Genomic DNA, 23,018 nt, shown 5'->3' on the forward strand with positions numbered 1-23,018 from the left:
GCTTTTGTCAGTTTGTGTAACAACCTTGCTGCCAGCAACCTTCCTTGCTAAATGGACGAAAAAACAGGGGTCACTGGGAGGTGATTGTGCAGTTCTAGGTTTCGTATTTAGGGTTGTTTTAAATTATTACAGAACTGTTTATATCGCCAGAAACCCATTGTTAGCCTAGGCAGTGCATTGATGGTTTAAATGTTTAGGAAAAAAATAGTATTTAGTGATTTCTTCCCAGGTATATCAAAAAATAGCTTTAATAGTATGCCTGTTAGAAGGTTATTTAAATATATCACAGGTATTTTATGTGGCAGACAATTCTATGCTTATCTCTCCAAAAGCATATTTATAGTAATATTTTTTTTTAAGGCACAGTAGTTATGAGAAAGACAACAATAGATCTTTTGTTAATAAGTGGCTAGCTCCATTTAAAACTTGATTTTTATTTTTTTTCTTCATTGTCTGTAGTTATTCCTTTGGAATTTGTGGCCTGTTTTTAAAAATAATTCATGATTTCTGTGCCAGTCTTTACTGCAGATTGTAATAACACGCTATAATTTAGGCAGCACTCTGGAGTCCCCTGTGTAAAGTTATCTGTGTAGTGATGCATGATCAGAATCCAAGGCAGCCCCATTTTCAGCAAGTGCAAGATATTAACATTTTTAAATGACTTCTGATCCATGATTCAGTAAAAGCCAATGGAACCTGAACTTCAGGGCTCTCTGCGCTGCAGGCAGTAGCACATCTGTTACCTCACTTGTAACACATTGCTAATAGCCAGGGCTGTGGCAGCACATACTGCAGCTGAGGAGCACCCAAAGCCTTGGGAAGGCGTAAGCAGCCTGGGCTGAAGTTTGTGCTGATGCAGCTTCCCTCCTGGTATCTGAGTCAGCATGTGAGTCTCATCCAGCACGCTTGCAAGTGCAGTTTCCTGTTTTCTGGTCCCAGTGTAGACACAATGTGAGTTCCTTTTATTTGCTATAGGTTTTTCTGCTGAACACCCTTTGGTGGTAGGCATACTTTAAAACTGGTCTCCTGGTCTCATCTCACCACAGCCAAATTCACGGCTGCAGCTGAACTCACAAATGCAGTGAATCGCTCCTGTGCTCCTAATCTATCAACAGCTCCCTGAGAACCATGTGCATCTAGGGACATGTCTCCAGAAAGCAACAGGGGGTTCAATGGAAATAATCCAAGCTAGTTCAGGGACTACAAGTCACATTTCTCTGGCAGTCCCCGTGGAGTCACTAATGGCACTCTCATGTTATAGCTGGTCTGTGGGTCCTGATCAAGCCTGCTGGGCCCTTGTCTTGAGGGATGAGTCACTGGAGAGGAGCTGTGAATTTATTCATCAAAGCCAAGTGTCCTGAAGCAGTTTACCAAGTGAAGCTGCTCAACCAGGTAGCATCTTCTGAGCAATGCAAAGGTATTGCAGAATGCATAAAAATACATCACTGTATGTGGCTAAGCAGAAGCAAAAAAAGGTAATACACTCATGGCTAAGTTATGGATAGAAGGTCTAGTAAGGAGGATAAACCACAATCCAAAATAGGCTTGTGAGCTTTCAGTGAACCTCACCAGTATATTTTTATTGAAACACCCAACATCCATGAGGTGCATGAGCTATTGCCCTTCAAAATCACTCATGGTCACCTTTTTTCAGGAAGCCAGCTCCAATGGCCTCTGAGCAGAGGAGAATGCAGGATGCTGTGTTCACACCATTGGGGAACCAGTGACCTTGCAACACAAACACCACAAACAACCGCACAAGAGATTCCAGGGGAATTTATTCACCAGCCTCCTGCTCTGCATCCCAAGCTGGACTCCCACATCCACTTGGGGAAGGTGGGCATCTCATGTTTCTCCCTGTTCTCAGTGCACAGCTCACCCACATAAGGGAACATGTACTTGGCCTGCCTTTACTGCCATAAAATTCCATTTCTTCCATAACCATAGTATTTATAAGTTTATCCGTTTTACTTTTTTTTAATAACAGTTGATTGTTGCATTTTGTAAGCAGTAACATATAAACTGGGATTGTTTTACACTCATAAAGGCTTAAAATAGCAAGTCTAATTTGTTTATAAAAATGATATTAAAAAAAAAGACAATGCCCTATGCTGAGACTTTGTACAACACCTTTCATTCTGGAGTACATCTTTATAGCTGTTATAAACCCCTCATAAATGGGTTTTGTAGTGAAAGTGCTGACACAACTTTAACTATAGAGTCTTGAACAGCAACACTTCAGTAAAAGGTCAAACTGTAATGATAGAATATAAAGAAACATTATATGCAAAAAAAAAAAAAAAAACAAAAGGTTTTCAGAAGTAATGGATCCTAAACCAAGGAGTCTAGATACAGACACCAAAAAAAAAGAAGTTAAAAATCTGACAAAGCCTTAAATCAGCCCTTGGAACATTTACAATGTGGCTTTTTTCCTGCCCAGGAGGCACTGGGGTGTTGGTATACAATGGCCAGGTCCAGAGAACTGCTGGAGCTCAGCTCACCATGGCAGGTTTCTGTCATCCACTTTGGGCATCAGCAGCTGACTGTACATGAACAATAGTCTGTTAGCACTGCACTAAGCAATCAGTAAACTGGGGACCTGAGAGAAAATGTGCTTCTGTAAGGGGTCTTGAGTGAGACAAATGCCGCATAAGACAGTCACGCAGCCATGCAAGCTAGTTGCTGTCCATCCATGCTCTTGACAGCAGCTAAAGCAGCATCCGAGTCAATAGTAGCTGTCTGTATTACAAGAGAATCCTTCTGGGGTACCATATGCCAAACAAATTTTTAATATTGCTTTGCATTTAGCGTATTAAAGGTCTGTTTGAAGTAGTGGAATTCAAGAGGAAAATTAAGAGTTTAGCCAAAGAAAGATGTATGGCGATTGCATATTCTAACTGAAATGGCTGGGGGGCAATTTTGGAAGCAGTCTATGTCAAGTTGCTTTGTTGTTCAGCTTGGATGTACCTGTAATGTAGTGTACCTCGTGCAACTGCAAATCAATTTGTTCTCTCTCAATTCTAAGCTCTCTCTCAAATTAAGTCTTATAAAACATTGCAAATAGAACAAAGAACGTTGGCTGAAATAATATTTCATCTTCTGGAATATGGATTTGTCAAAGCCAGTCTCATTACACATGGCTGAGGAGGACACTGCTCATTTGAAAGGCTATTGAGAATCTGAGAGCTCATAAGTTCAAGTCCATCTGCTGCAAACTTCATGCACTACTAGATATTACAGTAGCTTGACAATAATCTGAGCATAATCTTTTATTCCAGTCACAAATAGCTGTCAAAAACCAAATAGTAAGAATTACTATAAACAGCCATTATTCAGTCTCAATGGCAATGGCTCTATATTCTAGCAATGTAATCTACTGCTCTACCCTTAAATTGGATATAGCATACGAAGTCCGTCAGCCATGCAGAAAGTGAAAATGTATATTGCCAAGGCCTTTGCTGTCTGGAAAACTGCTGATGAAGAGTCACAAAAGGAGTTTTAAATGCCCTAGAAGAAATTCCAAGTAACATTAAAGTCACAAATAGCAAATTTGACAACTCCCTCTGGACTAAGAAACTGCCTTCAAAAGTTTTATATTAGCTTCATGCATCATTGTTATAATTTATTAATGTACAATTTTGAGTTTTTTCCCTCTGCATGGCTGGGGAATGGTAACTGTAACTTCTTTTTCATGATAAACAGCTGTTGAAAGATTTGCCAATATTCTCTCCTCTTATAATTCAAAAATGCATGCATTGCTTTTCATATTTCAGTTTCCCCAAAAGCATAATAAGATGCTATATTTATGATTTAATCAATGAAACCTGTTCTCTGTGGATATTACTATTTTGTTTAGATTGCTAATGTGCATATTTGCACCTAACTATTAAAAATCAGATATCGGGGCTGTAATAGGGCATATATTGGGTGAAAGTCATCTTTAACACTTTGGCTTTTTCAGTATTCAGTAATTCTTTGGCTATTCCTATTCATCTTTGATTACAATCTCAGGAGCTTAGAAGAAAGACAAAACTGATAGGCAGTAAAAATACAGAATTTTGAAAAGGTCACCTGCTAGCAGGATTAAAACTTGGATTACACCTGCTCTTTATAAAGAATGTACCAAACATGAAATGGCATAACTTGAATCTGTTCTTCCAGCAGTGATTGGTTTATACAACTAGCAAATGCCACGTACCGTTCTTATGGCAATCCACATGCAGAAAAACTTTTGCTCTGGCTGGGTATTTATAAAGCATGCCAACATCTGGTGCATGTGCTGCTCTAAAGAAGGACATTTTTGATTGTCTAGCCTTTGTAGCTGTTGAAATTTGCAATGCAGGTTCCTACCATCCTCAAGTAGAGTGTCTGCTGTGCTGTTTTGCATCTGAGTTCCTCCATGACCCATAAGACACTATTTCCAGTTCCCATAGGTGTACAGTATGTACCTGAACTTTTGCTAATTTCTGTGTGGCATGACAAACAGAGGAGCATGGAGTTGTTCATGTGAAATATGTTTGAATTGTAGGGTCCTTAAGTTAGTCATACAATGAAACTTCACACCTGAGGGATTTCTTCAAAAGGAAACCATTGTTCAGTCAAAGGCTTGACTAAAATACTTAAAAAGTTAATTAAATGTAATGATCTTCTTAATCAATATTTATTATAGGCAAATGCTTCATTTGATCCTAAGCAAGTCTCAGAGTACATTCAGGTAAATGAGAAGAGAGAAATCATTAGGGAAAACTACAATTTTCTATTAAATTCTACCCAAAGTATTGTAGAGATTAGGTAGTGCACATGTTAAGTTATTTGCCCTGAACTCAGTTGCAAAATTCCTGATTTTATTTCATCTTTTGTGTACCAGTTATTACGAGCAATCTGCTTTTTGGTAATAGTTACTTGAAATCCTTATCTCTGTTCCTGAAATGGAGTGCTTTGACTGGCAATAGCAGATCCATGGTACAGTGTGATTTAGCTACTGATTCAAAAACGTAACACTTTTCTGCTTCCTTGCATCACTGCACATAACACTTTCTGCTCCTTCTTGTGCCTCCCTCAAGGATGGATTCCTGTATTCTTGAAACACCCTACTAGTGTAGGGAAGTTCAGGAGATTTCCCAGAGGGTTGGTTCTGTGTTACAAGCCCCATTGTTTGTGTACAAGATCACGTTGGCCTTACATATAGAGCAAAATTCCTCTGTATCAGAGAAGTGTTAGAGGAGGCTTCAAACATAATCAAAGGAGCAATGCATAAGGAAATATGCAGTGGGAATGTAAGTGAAATATGAAGAGGGTGGCAAATACTTTCATGATTTATGTGCATGTTTTTAAATAGCTTTCATTTCATTATATCGTTACAAAAAAATGAAAGGCAGAACAACCCCCACTTTGGGGGTTTGACACTAAGTCATTGTTCTGTAAAGGCGGACAACTGATATTCCCATCCATGGCTGTTCCAGCACATATCATTACAATGATATTGGAGAACAAAGATAGAAGTCATTTTGACTTCTGTCCTGCCATAAATGAAACAATTCAAAGTGTTACAAAAAGTTTGCCCAGTACCTTAGATCAGTGCAGTAACAGCTATGTTGATCATATTAACAGCTATGTTACAGTTAAGTAACATCTTAATACTCAGGGACAAATAAACTAATGGCACATGAAAAGTTTGCTGTGTAGGCATTTAAGTAATGGTACTAGTAAGTTATGATAATTTTTTTTTCCTGGCACTGGGTTGCTCTGTGTGGGACCCAGTAAGTTTTGATTTTACTGAAGATATGAAAGTAAGTGGGACAGGAAAGGTACCATTTCCATTTTAACATGACTTCCTTGGGACTGTCTTAGGGGAGGACTAGCCAAATCTGAACACAGTGTGGAGGTCGTAAAGGATTTAAATTATGTTGTTGTAAAGCTTCTTAGTAAGAAATGGGAATCTCCTTAAACTCCAGCTATGTAAGAAATTAGTCTTTTTGTTTTCGTGAAGATATAGGAAAATCACAGAGAAGACAGTAAAGATGCACAACAGAAATAGGACAGTTTGGCATTTTGCTTTCCACATGTTCTGGCTGTTTATTGTCTTGGTCCTCATCACTTCCTTTCTTTCTAGCATACATTATTACTTTAGAGGGGCAGGAAGCACAGTCTGCTTCGATATGAGCTCCCTTTTGTCTTTATTTCAGATATTGCTACATCACTAGCAGATACAAAAGAAATGAAGGCCATAATATGTTCACAATTGCAAGTTAGGTAAAATAATTGAAATGACTATTCGTATAAAAGAAGGTAGCTTTGGCCCTATTATAAAGCAATAAAAGAAAATAAAGGAAATGATAGGGAGATTCACATACTTAGGCTATCTAAAATATTTATATTAGGAGTAAAAAAAAAATCCCATCAAATCCATTTTAGTGGAAATAGGGTGAGAATCTAAGCTCAGATGGCATAAATTCTGTAATACGTAAACTAAATTATTTTTGAAATTTACTGTCAAAGGAGTGTCTGACCCTGCCTCCTTTATCTTAGCTCTCACCACCCTCCACCTACTTCTCAAGTCAGACAATGCCTAGCTCACACTTCCACCTAAGGAGGAGATGCAGAACGTGTCAGGAATACCCTCAGAGCATTTCTGAAACCCTTTCGCAAGCATTTGTTATTCTTTAATACATTTGTCCTTCTCTCATAACCACAGAACAAATAAAGAAGTGAAGAGCTACTGCTGTTCTCCAAAGACTGCCTGTGTTTCGCTCCCAGTAGTCAGAGCTGCTGCATTTTGGCAGTGTCTGTTTACAGTGAGCTTGTCAGGATGGCCAGGATGAACTTTATGGCAGAACTGGGCACCTTTTGATCCATGTTTAGCTGGGTGTCCAGCTTCACAGGGCATTTGAAAGTAGAGGAAAGATTTACGTCACACACACAGGCACTCTCAAAATAATAGTTCTAGGAAAGATGAGTTTTCTCAGACAATTCCTTCTTCCGCTCAGTTTTTCTGTCCAGCCTGATTGAAGTCTTGCCACCATATGGTATGAAGATGTCTGGCTGGGCATAGTTGCACACGGCTGGAAATTGTTTGTCTTTTCTCAACCTACTTTCCAGAAGTTTAATGCTGATAGTGAATAACCTGGGAAGAGTCCTAGACTAGGTGAGGGCTTGGAAGGTTAAGAAAAAGATTCCCTTGAGGAACACTAATTAAATATAAAAGGAGTCAATGTTTTTGGATGGATGGGATTAAAAATCCACATAAACATCAGGCACTAATTAATGGTGCAAGAAACACAGTAACTGCCTCTTTGCACATGTGACCCAGAGTACAACCACAGTTCACAGCATCATAGCCAAGGTCATCTTCAATGAATCCAGTGTTCAGTAAGAAGCTTTAGAATAGTCCCTGCTCTTATTTTTGCCACATTAAAAAATGTGTTTGTTTGGAGCGTGCAGCTGAACCTATACACGTCTTCAGGTCCTTTTTTAAGCTTTGTATCAATGCTGCAGTCAAGACAGAGAGTGACCATGGCACTGGGAAGAGGTTTGGAGAGTGACTCACTGTTTTATTTCTAATTCGGTAATGTATCAGTTTTCCCCCACCTGCATGAGGGTGCCATTGCAGGCAGCTGAAATGCTTGCCTGAGTGAATGGGCTGGTGTCAGATTTCCAGACCTAAGGAATAAAATCTGCAGTGTAGTCTTGGTTCCGAAGCATGAATCATGTAAGAGAAAATATGGTCTTCCTCTTAACTGAATGACTTTTCCATCTAAGAACCACAACCCGGAAAAGAAATCACCCAATTACCCAGCCGCAGGTCAGCCTTTGGTTATGTCTCAGGGTCTCCCTACCATGTGGGCAGAAAGCTGTGAGTCAGTAAGTGTGGCTTCAAAAGCAGCATGGTTTTAGAGTGCTTTGTTCCTTTCCCTAAGGTTTTATCCTAGGCGAATGTACACGAGCAATTACAATTCTTTCCACAGGTAATTGGTATTAATGGCATTCTTAGTTGTAATTATGAAACAGCACTTTGCTCATACAATGGCTGTAGGTACAGTAGTTGCAAAAATCCTCTAATCTGGCTCTAAAATGATTCTTTCAAGTTAAGCTTTCATGATTGTTATGTCATTTTACAGTCTGCTACCTTGTAAAAGAAAAGGAAACGTCCACTGGACTGTGGCGTTAGTCATTCACAGAGTAAAATCTATTTGTTCATCTTAAATGAATGTAGTTCTCATATTGGTTTACAGTATACATTACTGACTGTAACTGCTTTACTACATTTCAAATGCCTATTTCAGTAGGTCTGAATCACAGAAAGTACTGACAACTTGTTAAAATTGGGTCTATAAACAATGCTTTGGTTTCAGCCAGGCTTTTGGAGGAATAGATACAAACAATACAAAGGAAAAAGCTTTTATCCTTCTTTCTCAACTCACCCTGAATAATGCCCAAACTAATATCACTCCTTATTATTTCCAGTTGTTTTACACAAAGGCTGTTATATTTAAGGCCAGAATATGTGCAGCATATGTTAAACTATTTATAGATTTACAATTACCTCATCAGACAGAATCAGGCAGATGGTAAACATTACTACTAGGCATAAGTACATTTAGAATCAGACATTTAAATAAATTCAGAGCTGTCTCAAGCTTATTTAAAGGGTTTTATCTCTTAAGCCATTTGAGGTGTCTGGTTCTTCTGGGTATTTGTATCAAATTCAGGTATCAGACTGTATGACCAACAGCCTATAGATAGCCATAGAAATCAGATGACATTAATTCCTGTTTTTTGAACCTGACATAGGCAATTGAACTAGTAATCCAAATTAATTTGAGAATAAAGAGAGTAAAACTTTTAGATTGTAAATGACAATGGTTGACTTCTTTTACAGTCTTGAAAGAATATACATGCTTCAGGGAACATCAATTGGTCTCTCTCTAAAGCTGAAAGGCTTCATATAGAGATTAAAAAACTGACAAAGATACATGCCAGAAGGCCAAATTATGATCTTTCAACTTCAAAACCCCAGGCTATGGTGGCTTTTCACATGAATCTTGCAGAACAAAAACAAGAGTTCAAATAGATCTGAGAACTGAGTGAGCACTTTAGTAGAATGTGATTAAAGTTCCCCTGGACTGTGTAAAAACATTGTAGATTCTTCGAAATTGTTATTTTTAGACAGTTTATGAATATACATATAGTTAAACAGTATTGCCAAATGAAACCAAACAAACACAAAAAGAGACTTTGGCATTTGAATTGAGCTACCTGGATTTTGTCGTTTGTTTGTGGTGTGTTTTTTCTAACTGTCAGGACTCATTTTCTGTGGTTCTTCAGAACTCCTCATCTGATCCACTGTGATACAAACCTGTTAACCTGCTTTTTCTTTGGGTAGCAGGGAAAGAATGCAATGATTCAAATTCTACTATTTGCTACTACACTGCTAATCCAGGGTAATTCCTTCAGAACAGCTGCATTGTAGCTGAGAACAGAATTTGGCCTGAGGTTTCTTCAAAATACACTCTGGCCCAGGGGCCAAACAGCACAAACCAGAGGAAATAGGAAATGATGTATCTAGAAATCCATTCTCTTAAAGTAGGTAGCACATGCTGTTGTGGCATCCCCTTGAATGCTGGCTGCAGGAGGTGTGTGACCCCCATGTCAGCGCCGCAGTGACATCCTCACCTGCACAGCAGTTCATACGACAGTGCGAGCAAGGTTCTCCCTGCAGGGAGGAGACTCTCGAGCAGGGTCCTGACACCAAGCGGGGCCCCCAGTGCAGCCAGCTCACAGCTGCTTTGCAGAGGTGGCCGTCCCAGCCCTGGCCAGGCCTGGCACATCTATTCACACCTGCTCGCATTTTTCCAAAACATCAGCAGGATTAACCTCCAGAGTGCATTTGAAGTGCCTTCTCTGCTACCACTTTCTTCCTTTTCTTCTGCCCTAGATAATACAGGAAGGATCAAGAATACAGGATCATGCAGGAAGCTATCTGTAAAATGGGCATCTAGTAGGACATACCCACATGCTGGAGGTATACCAAAATGAACATTCAAACCTCCCAGCCTTGTGAGATATCCTTGGATTTTTCAATGCTGGACTTCACTGTGAAGTTCAGGATGCACTCCACTGTGTGATTTTACATGTCTCGATTTTCTCCAGGTATTTTATGAGACTGCTCTAGTTTCTCTTTGAAAGGTCTCATTGGCATCATAGAATTATTAGGCATAGAGTAATTCTATACACCTAGAAGAAAAGTAACAGTAATGTATTCACAACCATTTCTATAATGATTATGATAATTTGCTCTGGTAATTGCCACATAATTGCTAGGGCGTTGTTTTTTTCTTTTTTTTTTTTTTTCAATTTACCATGTAACTGTATTCTAGAAGGTTTTTTTGTAAGCCTTAACCTTTAACTTCTACAGATGAAAAGTAAGTCTCTGAAACACTAAGCCTGTATAAATGTGTGGGAAGACACTGAGCACTTTCATGATTGTACTGGGGCTGGTTTGAGAAGGATGTTGAGGAAGAAAAGTGTGAGTGGGGCCGCTGCTCTGTGGTGCAGCAGTCTGCATCTCTGCACCTTTCTGTGGATACCTACAGAACATTGTCATTAACAATCATATATTTGTATTATGGATTGATACAGACTGCACAGGACACAAAGCCATCCTAGACTCACTGTGGACTTACCCATTCACCACCAGACAAATACTGCCATCACTCTTACTGCATGTTATGAGATAGCAAACAAGATATCTTTATTTGGTCTGTGAGTGTGTTAAATCTCAGACAGAATCAAGTCTGAATACAAATAATCTTCATACTGCAGCAAGTGATAAATATAAATTGTTTGTCCAGCACTGTCATATCTATCAAACTCTATTGTTAAAAATACAGACTGGAGTTAGTGCGGAACTCACTAACGTTTAGATGTTATGCTTGGTTTTGTTAAAGGACTAGCAGCTCAGTCTTTGGTTATATAGAATTGTCTGGAGGCTTTAAAACACTTTATTATACACAGCATTAACATGCTAAACCTAATCTCTGCTGCCAAAGATGAAGATTGAACATAACTCTCTTACTGCAGGTGACTCAGTTCTCATTTCTTGTTGTTTCAAATTCGCTCTGGTCTTGTATTGCTGTACTTTGAAACTTCTCTTTCTTCTTATGTTGCCTTTTTAATAACTGAAACCTTATAAGGAGGGGCAAAAAAAAATAATGAAACTTCTACAGATAAAAAAGTAATAATAAGCTTATCTTCAAAATGCTGCCTGATAGTACAGATAAATCATGAAGAAATAGAAAGCATAGTGTTGTCTAGCTAATTATAAATGGATTAATACTGCACATAGTCAAATCCTAAATATTTGGTTTTGCGATCACAGTAAAATGTAATTACTTCTACTGCAGTTTATTACTATAGAATCAATAGGATCCCTGTGCTAATATGCAGAAGGCTTTGAGAGATGTAGTTTACAGAGTCATGTTTTGTAGCAGCTAAGTTATTTCTGATAAGAATGCTCCCTTTTCTTTACTAGTTAGGAAGATCTTGCTAAATAACTAAACCATCATTTCTTTCTTCATATAAATGTAATAAGTTTTAATTTAGAAAAAACTGGTCAGTAATGTGCAGCCTTGCTTTAGTGTTGTCAAAATAATTGCTAAATGTACGTTAATCATTTAGGTCCTTGATGTGTTTAGCCCGTTTCTTATTAGTTGCTTGAATTTGTTTTCATGTAGTTAAGAGCAGGCTCCTTTGATCTGAGATTGCTCTATTTCATTCAGTATCTTTAAGTTCTAATGAGTGTAATTTTAGTGATAAAAGTGGTTCCTAGCCAAAGCATCGTATCAAAGCCTTTACAAGGAAATAAAGGAGCTCACTGTTCATGAAGAGAGCTAATCTTAGTTTTCTTTCTGAATCTGGAAGAGAAAGGGGGAAGATACTCTAGTTGTCAGTACACTGGCAAGGGCTGCCTTATTTGAGCCTTTTGAATGAGAGTACAGAAAGGAAACTCAGTTTATAAATTCAGAAGTTTTCAGAGGAATGCAGAAAAAACTATTCATGGACAAATTGAAGGAAACGTTTGTATTTTTATCAAGTAATTATTATAAATACTAAAAGTAGTGTGGTGTCTGGACTACATTCAATACAAAATAGTTTAAAAGTGTCCAAAACCAATAACTGGTTTCAAAGGAGTTCAGCTTGCTTCTAGGCTCTTGAGTGAGTGGAAATTTTGGAAATCTGGCCAGTGGTGTCACACTGAGAACTTCAAGTGGCTAAATGCTTTGAAAAATCTGTCCTTAATCTTTTGCCAAATGGGAGGTGAGCTCGTTTGATAATTTGGCCCAGGGTTTTGTAGTTAAAAGGTTGGTTGAAAGTCCATTTGGAAAAGTGGCCTTTAGCAAATTTCCTAAGTTTTCTCTATTCACCAAATGCAGTGATGGGAACAGGAAATCCTCTCTTGTTCCAAGACTTAAAACTAGAGAACTAGAAATATTGAAAAATAGCTGGTTGGGTTTGGTGATTTTTTTCAAGATACACACTGGAAATGAACTGTTGGAGGCAGCAGTAAGATGCTAGGGAGTCATTTTAGTCCATGTATATTACTTTCTGAACCTCAAGAAAAATGTTTATTTTTACTTATTTATTTATTTACATTTATACTGGCTCTATGTAGAGCATAAAGTATAAATCAAGAGAAAAGTTTGTGTATTTTGTATGTCAGCTGCAGACATATGCAAGAACAATTTACACAAATTCTGGGCCGTGAAGCCAGAAAAGATACCTTTTGCCTCTAGTAAAAGTGTTTGATTCTAAATGAAAGTTGTTGAGAAGAGATGAAGGAGCAAACGAGCTACGAGCAATCTCTTAGCGCTCTCTCTGCCACAAAATCTAGGGAAAGTCCCTGGAGATATTAAAAGATACTGCATATCTTTGCACTATGCACTGCCTTTGGGTTGTTGCTGCATTAAGTCTTGGCACTGTCTTTTTGCCAAAAGGCTCTTGTACAATACAAGTGACTTACTGCATCCCTAATCACCAAAAGTAGTATCACTTGACATTGGCAAAAGAAAGCTGGTGCTGCACTGTGTAGGTGCCTCACGTTTGAATTGTGTTGTATGTATATGATATGCTAAGGTGACACAACACTAACTGTGTGCTAAACTAGGTAGCGTGGTCTACACTGAATTTTAGGAAGAAAAAAAAAAAGCCTGATGCCATTTCATTTTCAGATGTAATAACTCATTGTGCAGGTGTAAACCAAATGTTTTTAGTGATAAGCAATCCCGCCCTAGTTTTCAAAGCTGAATGGTAACTTTAAGATTTAAGAGCAAGGCTATCTCATGAATATATTTCTGTTTATCTTGATGTTTCACTGATGATATTTAGTCATCAAAAAAGGGAAATATTCACCCTGCCGTAAGGAAAAATATGTGACAGGAACATGTCTTGCAACAGAGAGATTTCACAGCTGAGAAAAGTTAAGCGCAGTTCCCGGAGGCATGGCTGCTTTTCAGAGGCCTGTAGACTACAAGAGTACTCCTTCATGTCCCAGTAAGCTGCACATGCAGCAGGAAATTCAGCCTCAGGATGGGTGATTCTGCTAATTGGGATTGGCAGGCACAATGGGGCTATGATCACAGTCACATTAATATGATGGATACTGACTGGGCTGAAAAAACACCCACGTTAGGACAAGCCCCCAGTGACATTCCTCAATTTTAAGGATATCTGAGGGGACACCAGTAAATGTATGCCTATGTTTCCATCACGACTACTATATAAGCTAATTAGAAATATTAAATGTAAGCTATTTGATTACTAGAGATTTAACAGCACCTGCAAATAATTTATATGAATTGAGATGTGTTAGCCTGCAATATGCATACAATAAACAGTATCCAGAAACTTTGCAGTCAATATGCAGTCACTGAATATCAGCTGGATGACGGTTTAATGGCTGTGTCATCAAGGAAAGTGGTTTGGGAGCCCATTTTATCTATACCATGTTCCATGAGGAAAGCTAAAAAGTCCAGGTAGTGAGGATAGGCTTCCATGTGAAAGTTTCCCCCAGTTCAAATCCCATTTTGTTTAAAGCTTGAGTTTCTGGGTGACACCACATCAGATGTATCTGTAGAATTTCCAAAGGGCTGGAAACAGCAGCACCAAGGGCACAATGCATGGCTCAGGTGAGGGGAGGTGGGAGCCTCTGGAGCTCGCCTTGCCCATGGAAACACTGACACGTGAGGCCACTGCAAGGCTTACAGCAAAGTACAGTTTGACATTTGAAAAATGCATGTTTCACTAAACAGAAATCTAAACTCTCTGCTAATACATCTTGCTCAAAAAAAAAAAAAAACGCGATTTGCAGACATAAAACCAATAAAATTACAGATAATTTATTGGGAATGTGAGGTAGAAACAGCCAATGTCTCATGGCATTTATGTATCATCCAACTAGTTAGCCGTGGGTCCATGCAGTATAACCATGTTACAGGATTTCACTATAGGAAAAGGTAATTTTATAAACAGATCAGTGCCACTTGAATGTTATCGCTTGATAAGTGTAGAAATTTGTGGAGCAAGTGGCAAGTTCTCCAGTGCTGGCATGGTCATCTTCCTGGGAATGTGCCTGACAGCAGGCCCCTGGCCGGCACTTCTTGTAACCCTTTGGTGGCTCTTCCTGCAGAGCTGCAGTGATACTGCTACGGTACCGCTCTGCTAGTAGCTGACTCTAATGCTTTTGCTTCAGTAGTACTTCTTAGTGTTTAGCAGGAAGCATTCATATCCTGTAGGCTCAAACATGAGGTTAGGGCGTTTACTGTGGAAAAGAACTGAAATATTCAGTTCCCTTGTGTCAGGTGAGCCCCATTTATATTCACTGGCCTCTTTCTCAAGAGCCGTATGGCTTCCAGAGGTAGTTCCAGGCCAGAGGCCATGGCTGTTGCCGTTGTTGAAAGGACAGCTTGCTCTCTGCTGGTCTGTACCAGGTATGTCAGAGGTGGGCTTCTGCTGTAACTGGGATTACAACACTGGGGCATGGGGATAGTCAGGTTGAGGGGATGTAGTGCATGCACCCAGAACTGCTGTGCCAAGACAGAGTGACACTTTACCGTAATGCAGAAGGTGTATATTCTCTCATTTCCATTTGCCACTCAGTCTCTCCCACATGGATTCTGAACAGACCTAATTTCTGCTTAGCAGAGATGATCTGATAAATACAGATGCAGGTTAAAAATTTGTATCTCGTTGTTCCCTCAATTTCTAGCATGAAATAGTGACACTTGAATTCCATCCCATATCTCCACCAATTATAGAAGATCCGTAATAACCTGGGCAAACTAATAATGTATGTTAAGCAATTGCAACCACGACTAACATATCTGCAAATGTTCCTTCAGCCAGGCCCTGCCAGCTTGTAGATTCTTAGTTTGTGAAACTGAACAGGATAAGGTCTTGAAAGTTAGGTCATATCTCACTATTTTAGATCCTCACAAGTATATTTTTACTTTTATCTTGGTAAATTATTAATCTGCTTCTGTCACATTTGTATCTTAAAACATCAATTATCCATAAAGTTAGTATTGGGTGATGGGACTTGGTGAATGGTCCACCACTGCGCAGCTTAGCATTGACCCTGCATGCTCCATGCTGGCAGGTGAGGTGCCACAAGAGGGACCCTGATGCCAGCTGGTACATGAGGTTAGCCACAGCCCCTTAGCCCCATGTACACTCTCACAGCCAAGGTACAGGTGTCATTCTGTTGATGAAGATGCCAAAAGATGGGTCAGGAAAGCAACACTGGTGGCTAAGGGTCTATAGGGTGTCCATAGCATCTGAGGCTATCTGTCAGCAGAGCTGTGCATGGGATCTGTGATCCCTCAGCAGGTTCTCTGTTGAGGCCAGAGATCTACAGTTCTTCCCACTCCAACATGACCACAAGAAGGAAAGGACCTTGGCTTCTTTAACACAGCGTGAATGTGCTGCTGCTCTCCTTGCAATTGCAGCTCAGAATAAATTAGGCCACACCATAAATTAATCTCATGCTTAATTTCAAACACATAAGTAAGCTCAGTGATGTTTTAAGTGTTTTGCAAAACTGGGGCCTTGAAACATTTGTTTCTCTGGGAAATGGTTTCCCGTTTCATCTGTAAAGTTAACTAGATCCACTGATGTGAGAACAATGGAGCAACTACAGCTTATTCCAAGTAAGGACAGCAGTGTGCCATGCACAATCACAGTGTGATCTTTAAACACCAAAGTGATTAGGTCAGGGGCTAAAAATCAAGATGTTCCCATCTCTCCCTCTTCCAAAGAAGATAATTCAAAAGAAGCTGAATGTTTTTTCTCATGCCTTTCTCCAGGCTATGGGCAGGCATGAAAAATTTTAGCATAGATAGTTTTCAAAGGTGTTTTAGAATGTGTGAAGTGACAAGGTAGAATGGAAGTGTTGTCTCAACTTTAACTCTCAAGTCTTTATTAAGATACATCTTGAATTTGTTTTTAATTTCTGTTAACCGGAAAGTGTCAATGTTAGGGTTTTAAATTATAAATAAAATGTTTGGTTTGACATATTTAAAAAGATCTCATATCAACAGCCTGTCTGAATTGTTAATAGTTACCATAGCAACTTCACAATTTTCCTCTCTATCATTATTTGCAGCCTGTGGTCACATCATTTTAAAAGTTTGGTTTCTGTGATGGCATAGCTTAGTTGCAAATTTATTCATACCATTCTTTTTTTTTAAAGGGCTACACATTTCTGTCTCTCTGCAGAAGTGTCAAAGTTCCTAGCAGTTAAAAGCAAGTTTGCTGCCGTTCTTAAGGCATCACACAGGTGGTGGCTAAAAGAATGGACTGGGACTGAGCAGGGAATGAGCTGAGTCCTTGGCTTATAACTAGCTTGTGGTTAACTTTATTTGATAACCTTGAAAAAGCCTCTGAACTGGGTGATTATCAGGTTTAGCCTTTAATGTCTGTAGATTTCAATTTCAATTGAAATATAAATATTTAAAGAAATGGATAACACTTTGTATAGATGATTGCTTTTTTCTCCCTGCTGTTTTGTCTTTTAAACTAAATAGTCCAGGAAAAAAAAAAAAAAAACTTCTGTATATAGGTACAGCACCCACTTCAGGTGGTCCTCACATCCACCTCCTCTCTGGGTCCCTCTCTAGGTTCTCCATGTCTCAATCCAAGATCCAATTATCTATGATTTCTCTCTGTCGTGTACCATGGCAGCTGAGATCATTGTTAATAGCCAGGATTCATTGTCAAAGATGATTGAAGGGAGAAGACTTTGTGGTAACTAAAAACCACATCTGAAGTGTTTTTGATAAACTACTTTTGTCTTGGGATATTCATTTTTTGTCATCCGAAAGAATTCCAGTTACGTGACCCCTATGAAATGTGTCATAGTTAAGATTTCTCTTTCTGGGCTTGCTTTTTTTTTCTTTTTTCTTTTTTCTTTTTTTTTTTTTTTTTTTAAGGAGGAGGTGAAGGTGGTGTTGGTTCTGTGGTTTTTTTGTTTGTTTTTGTTTTGGTGAGATATTATTGGTAATAGGGATAAGGAAGAGTTTAATAATTAATCTGTGAGATTCACAAAATTTTCTTTGGACACATGCCAATACTGAATAGATGGCTGCAGCTAGAAGTAAATATGTGAAGCAAATAAATGGCACAGACAGTAATCTTTGCTTGCTATTTCACCTCAAATGGTTCTTTCTTTGCCTCCCTTCCACTCCTAAGGGTGACAGGACACTCAATCCCTTGAGTCCTTATGTTTTTCAGCCCCCCTGCCCCCTGAATGCATTAGTACTTACATCTAAGTAATACAGCTCTATATACATACTGCTTCTGGCGCATCCCACAAAACCCCTCTGTATTAATTTACTCTTGCCTTTTATTCTGTGTCCTTTCATCTATGCCTGCCATCTTCCAATAATGACCCCAACATCCATCCACCTCTTATCTACTCCATCTACCTCTCTCCCAAATATTCTTGTGCTTCTAGACAAAATGATCAGAGCATGGTTATATAAACTCTTCCACACAGCCACGTGGGCAGTCTTATTCTAATGATCCCAGATTTGCTTTAAAGCTGTTGATTTAACCACATTTAACCATTTTTACAAGTAGAAATGTATGAAGTCTATAAATAGTTACAAATGCATCATATTTTCTTCGTATTTTTCTCTACGTATTTGTACAGAGATCTCTTGTATGTGAGTCTTAAGGCACGATTAAATCTTTTAATAGGTAACAATTGCCTGGCACGTTGTATCTTCCCTTAGATACCAAAAATAATAAGAAATATAGATACTTTTAGAGCACCTTCTTTGCTGTATATAGCAATAATATTCTTTTTTAAATGCTCCTAGGAGCATTCGAAGGCCAGTCAAATGTCCTGCATTAAATGTTGTACCTGTTAGCACATGTCACAATAAACTTTCACTGCTTAGCTGCTTTTTATTGGCCTACCACTGACACATTAGCTAAAACTGAAACCAGAATGAGTCCTTCTTTACCAAGATTATCAGGATTGAAATAGTCAGGTACTGTCTCTTACAAAGGTATGGTGCTGGAGGCAAAAAGCCCAGAATGACCATGAACTGCATCGCCTGTTGCTCGCCAATTCCGTTCCTCCCCTGGCAGAAGTCCTTCTCAGCATCATTGCAATCTACCAGTGAATGCTGCTATGGACACGGGCAGAAAAGAGCCAAGTGTGAGATAGAGAAAAGGCAAAGACAAAAAAGGGAAACCCTTAACTGAAACAAAGAACAAAAATGTGATGGGTGCTATGGGTACTAATGGAACAGCTCTACAATTTCAGCTTAAGTCCTGCCACAAATACGATTTTCTACTGCTCTTCCAAAAGTGTTGAAAAAAAAAAAAGAGCTCTAGTCTTTAAATAGCTAAATGTTACATCTGCAAATCATCTGTGGAAATAATCCATCTGTATTTTTAAAATGGAGACATATTTTCCTCATACATTTCAAGAGCTCAGTCTTTAAACTGTTACTCTACAGCTGTATTCTCCCAGTCCTCTGAAAGAACAGCCAAGAGTGAAACGAGACGAAAGACCTCAAGTTTGGTTTGCAAGTATTTTGTAAAATGCTGCTCTAGGCATAGACACAGAACAGCATCTGAGTACTTTAACACAACTGATCTTCTTCCTGAATATCTTCATTCTTACAGCTGCTTTCCCTTTAAAATCCTCACACGGGAAATACTTTTCATGTCCTTTGAAATCTGTTTCCTTCTGCACCCTCACTCGCAAGCCCTTTATAAGGGATTTGTTGGTTCAAAGACTGTGCAGTAATTACTTCTGTTGCTACAGTACTGTGATAGATGAGACCATGTGTAGCTCTCATACAGATTCTCCACAGAAAGTACTGTTCATATTCGAGGACATTTTGAAGATTGTTTTCCAGGCGTAAAATCCCACAGAGCTCCATGTATCAGGTCTTGTAATTCTGTGTCTCAGAATAGCTTTGACAAAAAGTTCGATGTAGATCAGCTGGCCTCTACCACATGGGAGAGGGCTATCGGCGGCATGTTCTCCCCTGCCCGAGTCACATCATAAAGGCAGGGCTGTAGTACCACCAACAGCCCCTATGCTGCCGGCAGCAGCTCAGGCTGTGCCTTTTCAGAGAGCCCTGGGGGCATGGGGCAGGCAGAGCCTCAGGCACGATGGGTCCCTGCCCTTCCTGAGAGCCCGGCCAGCCCCGCTGTCCTGTGCAGTGCCTGGCACTGGACAGGTGCGACATTTTCCACATGAAATCACAACAAAGTGCTGCAAGAATCCAGAGGTGAGGGGATGGGTTTGTGAGGGTAGCCAGCGGGTTGCTGTTTGTTAGGTTCTGCCTGTGTTGCAGTGGTGTCTTTGAGCAGTAAGAGACACAAACTCACATGTTGCGGTTCCAACTCCTCCACACAGCCAAACTCCTCCACAGGACTATCACCCCAGTGTCAGGCAGCACCCAGGGCTCCCCAAAGGTGAGCTTGCTGTGCAGTGCAGCCCCATGTGGCCCAGCACTGGGTGCTGCTGGCTGCCTGGCCCCATGAGCCTTCCCGGGGGCACAGCTGTAGGGTCACTGCTGCCCAGCTGGGGCCAGCAGTTCCTGCTGCACTTCAGTCTATTTTGATCTGGAATTGATTAGTGTTTGTTCAAAAAAGTGTAGTGAATCGATTTGCAAATTAAGGTAAATCAAGCTGGCCTGCTACATTATCCATCATTTTGTGAATAAAGCGGACATATATTGATTTATATTGTATCTTCTGGTAGCTGTTCCCAATTCAAAACTCTATATGTGACTGGGTAGTAGGTGTTCTGTTCTTGAGGACATAAGTTCTTCTCAAGGCTTTTCATATCGTGTTATGTTGTTGATTGCCTTGTGTCACATCCTTTCATGTTACATCAATTCCTTTGCCAATGTGACTCAAGGTCAGCAAAATAATATTACATAGTGGTAAAACTAGAAGGCAAATACGCCTGTCTTTGGATGAAATATTGTACCTACTATCAGCTCAGATAGTGGACAGTCAATCCCAGTTTAAGGCAGATTGTTAGGATTCTGTTATCTGCTAAAAGTGGGTGATTTTCTCTAACCTTGAACCATCCATGGAGACTGAATACCTGTCCTCTCTATCTCTAATTGGTGCACTGTGGATGTGGCCAGTAGTTTTGTACATTTTTCCCCTCTCAGAAAAGATAAAGGAGAAATAGTTATTGCATAACAATAATCATTCCAGTTCTATCCTCAGCTTCCAGGAAGGGACCAAGCACAAGTGCAGTACTGCCCAGGCAGCATGAAGGAGCCGTAGAGTAAAGGAGAGGGAATCTGTCCCTTTCTGCCAGCAAAAGTACAGGAAATTGGGCAGAATAGTTACCATAAATGCACGCTGCAAATGGAAAAGAGTTTGCAATGATGCTTCCACCATTAGGCCTCATTCGGGAGCAATCTATAATGTAAAAGTCATTTCAGATGATTGCTTACTACTTATTTTTTTCTGCTGTGTGTACATTAGCAAGAATTTTTAATGTGTGCGTGGTGGGTTCTTTGGGATTAGGTTGCTTTCTTTGTTCATTTGTTTTGTTTCATTTTGGGGGGTAGAGGGACAGGTGTGTGTCTGTTTGCTGCAGCCAGGACTCTGAAATGACGCAGACAAGTCTCATGGACTTGGTAGTACACCTAGGTCAGCACAGCACAGGGTATGAGGCCAACCCCTAGCCCAACCACATCTAGCACCAACCTTCAGGAGCCAGGCTGAACAGTTGGGAGCTTTTTGAATTTAGGAAAATCAAATTTCAGCCCTTTTTTCCCTCAGCCAAAACAGACTTCACAGAAACCTTCCCACCAGACACGCAGTTCCTCAGCCTTTATAGGAACCACCTGACACTTCCCACCTGGACCTGATAATTGAAAAGTGCTGGCTGGCACTGAGCCCTGTGGTTCTTTATGAGGCAGACCACCCCTGATACACATGCCTTTTCCTTAAAACAAGATACAGTTTTTGGAAGGGGAAGAAACTTTTAACTGAGAGACGGCAAACACTATTAAAAAATATGTAGCTCTCCAAACATGTATATATTTTTAGTAGCCATAAGATCTTCACAGATATGTTTTGGAAGGCAGACATATGCGGTATCTGTGCATATGTATCTGTGTACACACAGACAAAACTGCTCGACTGCACCGGACAGTTTCCCAGGAGGAGACATCAGGTGAAAAAGCAGGAATATGATAATCCTCCTGGTGTTTCAGGCATACAGATTTGAACCTGCTCCTCTCTTTCCGACTTGTATTGTTCTAATAAAACACCATGAAAGAGTTCAGAGACATGGAGTCCAAATGATGAAAAAGTGATGAAATTTATACAGAGCTGTCCCACTCATTCCCTCTGTTTCTGACTCTTCTCAGTTCTCTTTCACGGCACCGGTATGGATTGGGAAAGCTGTTTTTAAACCTAAAAAGAACACAATGTTACCTTCCTTTTTCTAACCTACTGATTTTCCCACCTTGGTCTTAGTGTTCTGCGGTTTGTATGGATTTCCATCCCCTATGAGGAAAAGAAGCAAGCTATAATTTCTATATATAATCTGTAAAAAAAAAAAAAAAAAAGAAAGAAAAAAAAAAGAAAAACTCAGAGGGATTCTGATCCTGGTAATATTCCTCCAAAATACCTAGGAATCCAAGAAAAGGGCATGTTTAACAAGGCCATTTGCTAACTCTAAGAAAAAAAAAAAAAAAGGCAACTAAAAGAGAACATCCAAAAGTCAGTTAAAATCACTTTCAAAGTGCAAAGAAGACAGGAGGTCACTAGTCAACAAAATGGCATTTTGTCTGTAAAAAGTCTATTGCACCTTGCTCTCCTGTATCACTTGAGGAGTGATAAAGGCTCTTTTCAGTAGGAATGTCAGTTTTGCTTGTCTCTATTCTTTTTTTTTTTCACCTTGTTTTAAGTGCGTCTGTGCTGTGATTCTTCTGTAGCGGGGACCTGAGTTTTCCATGAGTCACTAGCTGATATAACTTTGCCTCACATCATTTCTTTTCTGGACTGTGAATCCAGAACATCCTCGAGGTTACATGTGAAGATTAAAAGCTTTCTCCCATCCTTGTATCACAGAGCAGCCCTCATTGGGGTGTCTCTGCAAAAGTAGTACTTGCGAAGAAGAAACTGGTAAGAGAGGAAGTGGGAGTGTGATGAAGATCCCCACATAACCCATACTGGGATATCTCAGTTCTTTTTCCTGGCAAGGTCGATAATGGCCAGTTGTTTCTCCTTTCCCTCTCCCTGTCCTTTTTTTTTTCCCCAAACGGAAATTAAATGTAAAAGATATGCTAGCATGACCTTAAAGCTTAGATTTAGACATGTTTTCCAGTGTTACGATTCCCACAGCAATCGTAATTCAACGTCAATGCACATTCTACTGTAAAGCATAAAAATTAACATCACACTGTATACAGCAGAACATATTACCATAGCACTGTGTGAAATATCGTAGCAATTTGAAAACAGCA

General features: G+C 39.6%; 1 protein-coding gene across 2 annotated transcripts in view; it reads left to right on the top strand.

Annotated features, from left to right (window-relative positions):
• SEMA6D (semaphorin 6D) overlaps positions 1 to 23,018 on the top strand; it is a 261,006-nt gene that overhangs the window by 154,025 nt on the left and 83,963 nt on the right. The gene's annotated exons all lie outside the window — the stretch shown is intronic.

The sequence above is a fragment of the Anser cygnoides genome, chromosome 11 (genome assembly GCF_040182565.1).
Source record: "Anser cygnoides isolate HZ-2024a breed goose chromosome 11, Taihu_goose_T2T_genome, whole genome shotgun sequence".
Taxonomy (NCBI): domain Eukaryota; kingdom Metazoa; phylum Chordata; class Aves; order Anseriformes; family Anatidae; genus Anser; species Anser cygnoides.